The sequence below is a fragment of the Falco peregrinus genome, chromosome 21 (genome assembly GCF_023634155.1).
Source record: "Falco peregrinus isolate bFalPer1 chromosome 21, bFalPer1.pri, whole genome shotgun sequence".
Classification (NCBI taxonomy): domain Eukaryota; kingdom Metazoa; phylum Chordata; class Aves; order Falconiformes; family Falconidae; genus Falco; species Falco peregrinus.
Window position 1 is genome coordinate 882,145 of NC_073742.1, and position 9,757 is coordinate 891,901.

Genomic DNA, 9,757 nt, shown 5'->3' on the forward strand with positions numbered 1-9,757 from the left:
CGATTAAGCATGCCAAGACATCCTATGGATGTGACAAACACCTCATCACCTCTGCTCTGTTGCCCCTTCTTCCCCCAGCTCCTGTTCTCCTTCATAATACCTAGTTGTTCTCTCATTATGAATCCTCCCTTCCCCTTATCAGTGTCAATGGAATCATCGTTCCATGGACAATGAGTCGTCCCGTTCCCCCGCTTGGTCCGAGAGTATTACCTCTGTTCAGTGGCTTGATCCAGGGTGATAGTGCTCGTTCTAGGCGCTGTAAAAAGCGAAATCTATATCCTATGTCCTGATTTTGGGTAGCTAACATTAATGCAAAACAGTCATCCTCACACAGTTTTTATTTCATTCTGTAGCGTCGGTGTCGGTATCAGTTGCCTGCGGTAAAGGTTCACGGAAAGGTCTGACATTCTTCGCTGGGATCCATCTAGGTCCTTTTTCTGTAGAGACACAAGCATAACCTTTTCCCCGTGTAACAAGAGGATATGGTCCCATAATTTTACCTGTTTCTGCATCTCGGACCGATACCGGGGCTTTAACCCGTGCCTCGACGGAGGTAGCTGCAGTGAAACGTCGACCTATCGGTGGGCCGTTATCTATTCAAGAACAATTCAAAAAATTAAAAACATACAACGCTTTCTGTAACCGTTCCTCGGGAATAGCCATGCCCATTCCCCCTTTTTGTTGTTGTCATAAACGTTTCAGAGACCGATGAGACCCTTCAATGAGAGATCGACCGGTGGGGGAATGAGCAATGCCGGTAATATGAGTTCTACCCCATAGGGCAAAAGAGGTTTTTACAGTTGTTGAAACGTAAAGATAACGACAGATAACGGTCCAGCTTAAGGGGATACCTAAAGCAGCAAAAGCACGCATTAAATGTCTACGAACAGCTCGTGCCTTTTCTCCTGTGTGACACGAGGCAACCAAGGCACCTGAAAATGTATCAATGGAAGAGTGGATATATTTAAGGCTACCAAATTCAGAATCATGCGTGACATCTGTTTGCCCTAACGGTAGGCTTTGTAATCCTCTAGGGTTAACTCCTGCAGCAACTGATGGGAAAGAATGTTTTTGACAATCGGGACAGACAGCAATAATACTTGATGCTTGTTGAGCAGCAAGGCCAAACTGTCGCTTAAGAGCTCCAGCGTTTCGATGGAAAAAAAGAGTGACTTCGCTTAGCTTGAGCCATACGGTCTGGCAGTACTTGAACTGGTCACGGCAATAGGTCAGCTCGTCGATTGCCTTCTGCAGGAAAACCAGGTAGCGAGGTATGAGACCTAATATGCATAACAAAATAAGGCGCAGATCGAGAGTCCAAAAGGAAAATAAGTTCCTGTAACAGGGTAAAGGGTTGTGAATGCGAAACACTCCGCAGCACAGAAGCTTCAGCTCGTGGAACAATACCTGCAACATAAGCAGAATCAGTAACAAGGTGGAGCGGTACATTCCATTCTCGGAAAACACAAACAACTGCATTCAGTTCTCCTGTTTGAGGTGAACCGGAGACCGTCTCTATGTCCGAATCCCATTGTCTCCGTTGAAAACCTTAGGAAGACAGGAATTGAACCTGCACAGAAGAGATCAAAGCGCTCCATACTCCCCTTATATTACTTCCCAGTAGGGTCAGCTAAACAAAAGCTATCGGGCCCATACCCCGAAAATGATGGTTTAACCTCTTCCTCTACTAAATGAGCCCCGTCACAAAACTAACGTTCTCCTTAAGCCTTCTACTAGGAACAACCATCACAATTTCAAGCAACCACTGACTGCTAGCCTGGCCTGGCCTAGAAATCAACACCCTTGCCATTATCCCCTTCCTTTCAAAATCACACCACCCTCGTGCTATGGAAGCTGCGATCAAATACTTTCTCGTCCAAGCAACCGCCTCCGCATTAATCCTCTTCTCAAGCACAATCAACGCACAGTTCACCGGACAATGAGACATTCCGCGACTAAGCCACCCAACAGCCTCCCTACTACTAACTACAGCAGTCGCAATAAAACTAGGCCTAGTACCCTTTCACTTCTGATGTCCAGAGGTCATACGAGGCTCACCTATAACCACTGCCCTACTCGTCTCTACATGAATAAAACTCCCCCCACTCACTCTTCTTTTCTTAACTGCCCCCTCACTGAACCCACTCCTACTGACAACCGTGGCCATTGCATCCGCAGCCATCGGAGGGCGAACAGGACTCAACCAAACACAAATCCGAAAAGTCCTAGCTTTCTCATCGATCGCCCACCTAGGCTGAATAACCATCATCCTCATATACAACCCCAAGCTAACATTAATAACCTTCTACCTATACTCCTTAAGAACCGCCTCCATTTTCTTAGCCCTCAACACAACCAACTCCTCAAAACTATCCACAATAATAACCTCCTGAACAAAAATACCATCACTAAACGCATCCTTGACGCTAGCACTACTATCCCTAGCCGGCCTGCCCCCACTCACTGGCTTTTTACCAAAATGACTCATTATCCAGGAACTAACTAAGCAAGAGATATCAACCGCAGCCATAATTATTTCAATACTCTCCCTACTAGGTTTATTTTTCTACCTACGCCTTGCATATTGCTCCACAATCACACTCCCACCAAACACTACAAGCTTCATAAAACAATGATACAATAACAAATCCACAGGCACACCAATTGCTACCTTAATTTCTCTGTCAGTCCTCCTTCTCCCCCCTTCTCCCGCAATCCTGACCGTTACCTAAGAAACTTAGGATCCCCTGCCTACCAAACCGAAGGCCTTCAAAGCCTTAACTAAGAGTTAAATCCTCTTAGTTTCTGCCCACACCACTAAGGCCCGCAGGACACTAAACCTGCACCATCTAAATGCAACGCAGATACTCTAATGCAGCTAGGGCCTCCACGATAAGCCTAGACAGATGGGCCTCGATCCCATAAACTTCTAATTAACAGCTAGACGCTCAAACCAACAAGCTTCTGTCTACCAGACTCCGGCACACTCTCAGCGTACATCAATGAGTTTGCAACTCAACATGAACTTCACCACAGAGTCGATAAGAAGGGGAATTCAACCTCTGTAAAAAGGACTACAGCCTAACGCCTAAACACTCAGCCATCTGACCCGTGACCTTCATCAACCGATGACTAGTTTCAACAAACCACAATGACATCGGCACCCTATAGCTACTCTTCGGAGCATGGGCAGGCATAGCCGAGTACCGCCCTCAGCCTCCTTATTTGAGCAGAACTTGGCCAACCAGGAACTCTCCTAGGAGACGACCAAATCTACAATGTCATCATCACCGCCCATGCCTTCGTAAGAATCTTCTTCACAGTTATAGCCATTATAATCGAAGGGTTTGGAAACTGACTAGTCCCCCTTATAATTGGAGCCCCAGACATAGCATTCCCCCGCATAAACAACATCAGTTTCTGAACTACTTCCTCCGTCCTTCCTACTGCTCCTAGCGTCCTCCACAGTAGAAGCTGGAGTCGGAACAGGATGAACCATATACCCGCCCCTAGCAGGCAACCTAGCCCATGCTGGCGCCTCAGTAGACCTAGCCATCTTCTCCCTACACCTCGCAGGTGTGTCTTCCATCTTAGGGGCCATCAACTTTAACACAACAGCCATTAACATAACCCCCCCTGCCTTATCGCAATATCCAACTCCCCTATTCGTATGATCCGTACTCCTATTGCCCTCACTTCCAGTCCTGGCCGCCGGCATCACCATACTACTGACCGACCGAAACCTAAACACTACATTCTTTGACCCCGCTGGAGGGGGAGACCCCATTCTCTACCAGCACCTGTTCTGATTCTTTGGCCACCAGGAAGTTTACATCTTAATCCTTCCCGGCTTTGGAATCATCTCACATGTTGTAACGTATTACGCAGGCAAAAAAGAACCATTCGGCTACATAGGAATAGTCTGAGCTATACTATCGATTGGATTCCTGGGCTTTGTCGTATGAGCCCACCACATATTCACTGTAGGAATAGACGTAGACAGCCGAGCATACTTCATCTCCGCCACTATAATCATCGCCATCCCATCCGGCATTCAGGTATTCAGCTGACTAGCCACACCACACGGAGGCACCATCAAATGAGATCCACCGATACTGTGAGCCTTGGGCTTCATCTTCCTCTTCACACTTGCCAATGAGGTGTCGGTGGAATTGGTGGTCAGCCTTGATTACTGCGTAATCCATCCCGTGGATCTAAAAAGAATTTTATATATATATAATATTGTACGCACATACATACATATATATATTATATAGGGCCAGGTAGGACAGGCCACCGCTTCTGTCTCGTGCCCTAAGTAACTGCCTACTGCCAGTATTGGCACTGACTCACCAGCGGTCAGCTACAAGCACTTCTGCTCTTCAGCAGAGCACAAGCATTCCTCTGCTTTGAGAAGAGAGCATTGTGCTCATGAAACTCTGAAAAGACTGACTTCTATGCCTCTCCAGCTATAACCAAGAGAATCCTTCCTTCTCCGCACCAAAAAAATTAATGCTGACTTTTCAAGGATGCTATGGATGAGCTTCATAACCAAGGGGTGTCATCCACCTGGCCACACAATTTGTCTCCTGCAAGTTCGATTAAGCATGCCAAGACATCCTATGGATGTGACAAACACCTCATCACCTCTGCTCTGTTGCCCCTTCTTCCCCCAGTTTCTTACTGGAACTAGTAACTCCAGCTCACCAGTTCCTTGAGCATGGCTTCAATCTGTTCCTGAGCCACATGCACATCTTCTGTAGGTCCTTCCAAAGTGATGTTATCCTGTGGCGAGCAGCCTCACAGTTTGCCCTCTTGCCTGTGATAACAATTGTCGCCCAGTTGCTGTTCTTTGCTGGGAGATCAATTTTGGTGTTGCTTTCTTTACGGATCTGCCACAAAGGGAAAAAAAAAAAAAATCATCTCAGAAGCGTCCCATGTCAGAAGAAAAACCCTCGCAGGCTATATTGGACACCACCAATGGGCAGGAGAGAGCATCCAGTGGGATTTTGCTGCAGGCAGTGATCATCACGAGCACTTGAGTTAGGAGCAATATCTCACCTTCTTGATGTTGGCACCTCCTTTCCCTACGATGTTCTTGTGGAACTGTTTGCAGATGGGGACAGAAATAGAAAAGCTGTTTTCAACCTAAGGGAGAAAGGAAGGGAGAACTGAAGATTACACTGTCGTGGCAAGGGAGGCCCGACTTCAGGAACTCTGATAAACGAGCTTTTGAAAAGAGGCTTAGACCCAAGGAAGTTCTCTATACGAGGGACTTGTAAGACTAAACAAAGGCAAGGACGTTCCCCTATAGCCTTCCCATAACAGGTACTACCCCCTGCCTCCATTCAGCCAAAAGAGCGTCGACAGCTCCCTCCTCTTGAGGTGTTTTAGCTCTACCCAAGCCAGTAGAGCTCTGCTTTGCCCCAGGGTTATCCAGGCACGTAGGAGGGAAGTGCAGGCAGAAGACCTCCTTACCAGGTCTGCCACCGTCTTTGGCATGTACTCGGTGCACTTCTCCCCCTCGTTTTTGGGACCTCGGAGTTGGACGATGTCACTCTTGTGTGCAGGGTCTGGGAAGTTGATGATAACCTGCAGGAGCGGTCATTTATAGTTAGCTCAAGCAAAAGCAAGAACCCTTGTGTCAGACACATGCAAAGGTTGGGGGGATCCTACACATGCCCTTTTCCCATTCAGAAAAGGGGAACCGTGTTAGCGGCCTCTGGCTAAAAGAACTATCTTCTCAGACACTTGCGCTACAGAGCCACTAAAGTTACGACTTCTGTGACGACAGGCCTACTACCCATGTAGGAAATAACCCCTCTGGATTCCTCCTCTCCTACCAAGCCTTACCTCTGGGAATTGCTCCCGGATTTCCCAGATCCGCTCAGCCTTCTGCCCAGTGATGGTCCGGTGGAATTTCTGCTCAACGATTAGGTCCGCAGCATGTTCATTTTCCTGATGGGAACAGAGGGCACACTGAGTGTTCAGCCGGAGAGCCATCTACTTTGACTTAGCGGTTTGCTGCCCGACGGTTTACTTGCCAGCACTGTCCCTCTTTTCTCCAGACCAAATTCACTCTGCGTTGACAGAGAAGGGCTACCCGAGGGAACAGGGGAAGACATTTGTGAAGAGGAACTTGCACTTGTCCTGAGATCCAAGTGCTCCGTGGGCAAGGGGCACACACTCGCACCAGAAGGTTACAAGGGAACACGAGAGCCCAAACTCTGCAGTCTCCCAAACATCACATCCTACCCACTCACCATACGGGAAGCGAATTCCAGCAGCTCTTTCTTGGCCTCTGGGACCCCCTGTGGGTCTCCTTCAATTCTGATCGGGTTGCTCTTCTCGTTGTCCGGGGGAATGCGCACAGACACCTTGTACAGATCCTTCATCCTGTTCACTTCGAGGCAAGGACTGTGGTGACGCCGTCTGCTAGGCAAAGACCTGGAAGCAAGGCACCTTGATTATCGCTGCTCAGAGGCTGTTGAAGAAGTAAAGCCGCCTCTGGGAAGGGCTCAGTGGGGTAGGGTTGAGCCAGGGGAAATTGCCTCTTCCCCCTGGAGTTCAGCGAGAGCAGGCCTGTGCCACACGAGAGCCTGTCCAAGTAAATACCGTGGCATCTACAGAGCCCATTGTTCCCTTGTCAGAGCGAGGCGTGTTTCTTCCCCAAACAGTATCACATTTAGAGCAGAGGATAATCGTTCCTTTCTACCCCAAACTCTTGGCTGGGGACACGTTGCAGTGCTATCAAACTAGCAGACCGCAACAAGGCTTTAGCGTTGGCCATATTCTACTGCCGGTGCTGTAGCACCTTCCTCCAGAGGCCAGACCACACTGCTCCTCCTCCAGCTGACACCCTCTCCCACAAGCCACAGGGCTATTTAACCCCTTAGCGGGAACCAGCTACACCTGCACATCGTCCATGTCAATCAACCCACTGCCTCTGAGGCAAGGCCACAGCTGCGTGTTATCAATGCTAATCAACCCACCGCCTTCATTCCTCTACAGGGAGAAGCTCACCAAGCACATTTCCACCACCCACAACTGGCTGCTAAAATGTCATTCGCACAGAGCAACGTGTGGAAAAAAAAAAAAAAAAAAAAATTCCTCCAGGACACATCAAAGTAATTCCACTACTGTTCAGGCTCCCAAGGTACTTTCACCCGTTAAAGCCATCGCAAGGCCTCACGGCCCATTTCTCTCCTTGTACCACCACCACTCCAGAAAAGCAGAGGAAATGTGATGGAGACAGCACACTGGGTGAGCTACAGAGCCCCTGATACCATCTACTAAACACGAAGAGTGTGAGCATGGGAAGGACTAGAAAGGCACTCCACTTACCGTTTAGCTGCTTTCTTGCCAATGAGGTGTCGGTGGAATTGGTGGTCAGCCTTGATTATTGCGTAATCCGTCCCGTGGATCTAAAAAGAATTATATTTTTTATATCTATCTATATATGTATGTATGTACATTATTTTATATTAGAATATATAGGGCCAGGTAGGGCAGGCCACCGCTTCTGTCTCGTGCCCTAAGTAACTGCCTACTGCCAGTATTGGCACTGACTCACCAGCGGTCAGCTACAAGCACTTCTGCTCTTCAGCAGAGCACAAGCATTCCTCTGCTTTGAGAAGAGAGCATTGTGCTCATGAAACATTGAAAAGACTGACTTCTATGCCTCTCCAGCTATAACCAAGAGTATCCTTCCTTCCCCGCACCAAAGAAATTAATGCTGACTTTTCAAGGATGCTATGGATGAGGTTCATAACCAAGGGGCGTCATCCACCTGGCCACACAATTTGTCTCCTGCAAGTTCGATTAAGCATGCCAAGACATCCTATGGATGTGACAAACACCTCATCACCTCTGCTCTGTTGCCCCTTCTTCCCCCAGCTCCTGTTCTCCTTCATAATACCTAGTTGTTCTCTCATTATGAATCCTCCCTTCCCCTTATCAGTGTCAATGGAATCATCGTTCCATGGACAATGAGTCGTCCCGTTCCCCCGCTTGGTCCGAGAGTATTACCTCTGTTCAGTGGCTTGATCCAGGGTGATAGTGCTCATTCTAGGCGCTGTAAAAAGCGAAATCTATATCCTATGTCCTGATTTTGGGTAGCTAACATTAATGCAAAACAGTAATCCTCACACAGTTTTTATTTCATTCTGTAGCGTCGGTGTCGCTATCAGCTGCCTGCGGTAAAGGTTCACGGAAAGGTCTGACATTCTTCGCTGGGATCCATCTAGGTCCTTTTTCTGTAGAGACACAAGCATAACCTTTTCCCCGTGTAACAAGAGGTTATGGTCCCATAATTTTACCTGTTTCTGCATCTCGGACCGATACCGGGCCTTTAACCCGTGCCTCGACGGAGGTAGCTGCAGTGAAACGTCGACCTATCGGTGGGCCGTTATCTATTCAAGAACAATTCAAAAAATTAAAAACATACAACGCTTTCTGTAACCGTTCCTCGGGAATAGCCATGCCCATTCCCCCTTTTTGTTGTTGTCATAAACGTTTCAGAGACCGATGAGACCCTTCAATGAGAGATCGACCGGTGGGGGAATGAGCAATGCCGGTAATATGAGTTCTACCCCATAGGGCAAAAGAGGTTTTTACAGTTGTTGAAACGTAAAGATAAAGACCGATAACGGTCCAGCTTAAGGGGATACCTAAAGCAGCAAAAGCACGCATTAAATGTCTACGAACAGCTCGTGCCTTTTCTCCTGTGTGACACGAGGCAACCAAGGCACCTGAAAATGTATCAATGGAAGAGTGGATATATTTAAGGCTACCAAATTCAGAATCATGCGTGACATCTGTTTGCCCTAACGGTAGGCTTTGTAATCCTCTAGGATTAACTCCTGCAGCAACTGATGGGAAAGAATGTTTTTGACAATCGGGACAGACAGCAATAATACTTGATGCTTGTTGAGCAGCAAGGCCAAACTGTCGCTTAAGAGCTCCAGCGTTTCGATGGAAAAAAAGAGTGACTTCGCTTAGCTTGTGCAATACGGTCTGGCAGTACTTGAACTGGTCACGGCAATAGGTCAGCTCGTCGATTGCCTTCTGCAAGAAAACCAGGTAGCGAGGTATGAGACCTAATATGCATAACAAAATAAGGCGCAGATCGAGAGTCCAAAAGGAAAATAAGTTCCTGTAACAGGGTAAAGGGTTGTGAATGCGAAACACTCCGCAGCACAGAAGCTTCAGCTCGTGGAACAATACCTGCAACATAAGCAGAATCAGTAACAAGGTGGAGCGGTACATTCCATTCTCGGAAAACACGAACAACTGCATTCAGTTCTCCTGTTTGAGGTGAACCGGAGACCGTCTCTATGTCCGAATCCCATTGCCTCCGTTGATCATCCCACCACAGAAGAACAGATTTATGCGATTGGCCCAATCCATCTGTAAACACAGTAAGCGCCGGTAAGGGTTGTTCGCTTCTTCTGGGTTTAACATCAGACGAAAATCAACGTTAAACAGTTTGTGTGAAGGTGGATGGGAAGTTATTCGACCTGTATGTTCTCGCCCGGCACCTCCCCGGGACCTACAGCTTGACAAACTATTGCTGTACAATTCAACCACGAGAACCTCTAACACCTTTACCGCTCAAACCTAGCCTTCTCCTTAACATCTTATCTATCCCATAAACACCACCTACCCAAAACCTCAGCACTAAAATCATATTAACCCAAACCCCCCATACACACACGCCCCTAAGACTATAGGCGCCCAAACAGCCAACGAAACCAAC

General features: G+C 47.7%; 1 pseudogene; it reads left to right on the forward strand.

Moving 5' to 3' along the window:
• The first annotated feature begins 1,691 nt into the window (after nt 1-1,691).
• Nucleotides 1,692-2,413, forward strand: LOC129782954 (NADH-ubiquinone oxidoreductase chain 2-like; annotated as a pseudogene).
• The last annotated feature ends 7,344 nt before the right edge of the window (nt 2,414-9,757 follow it).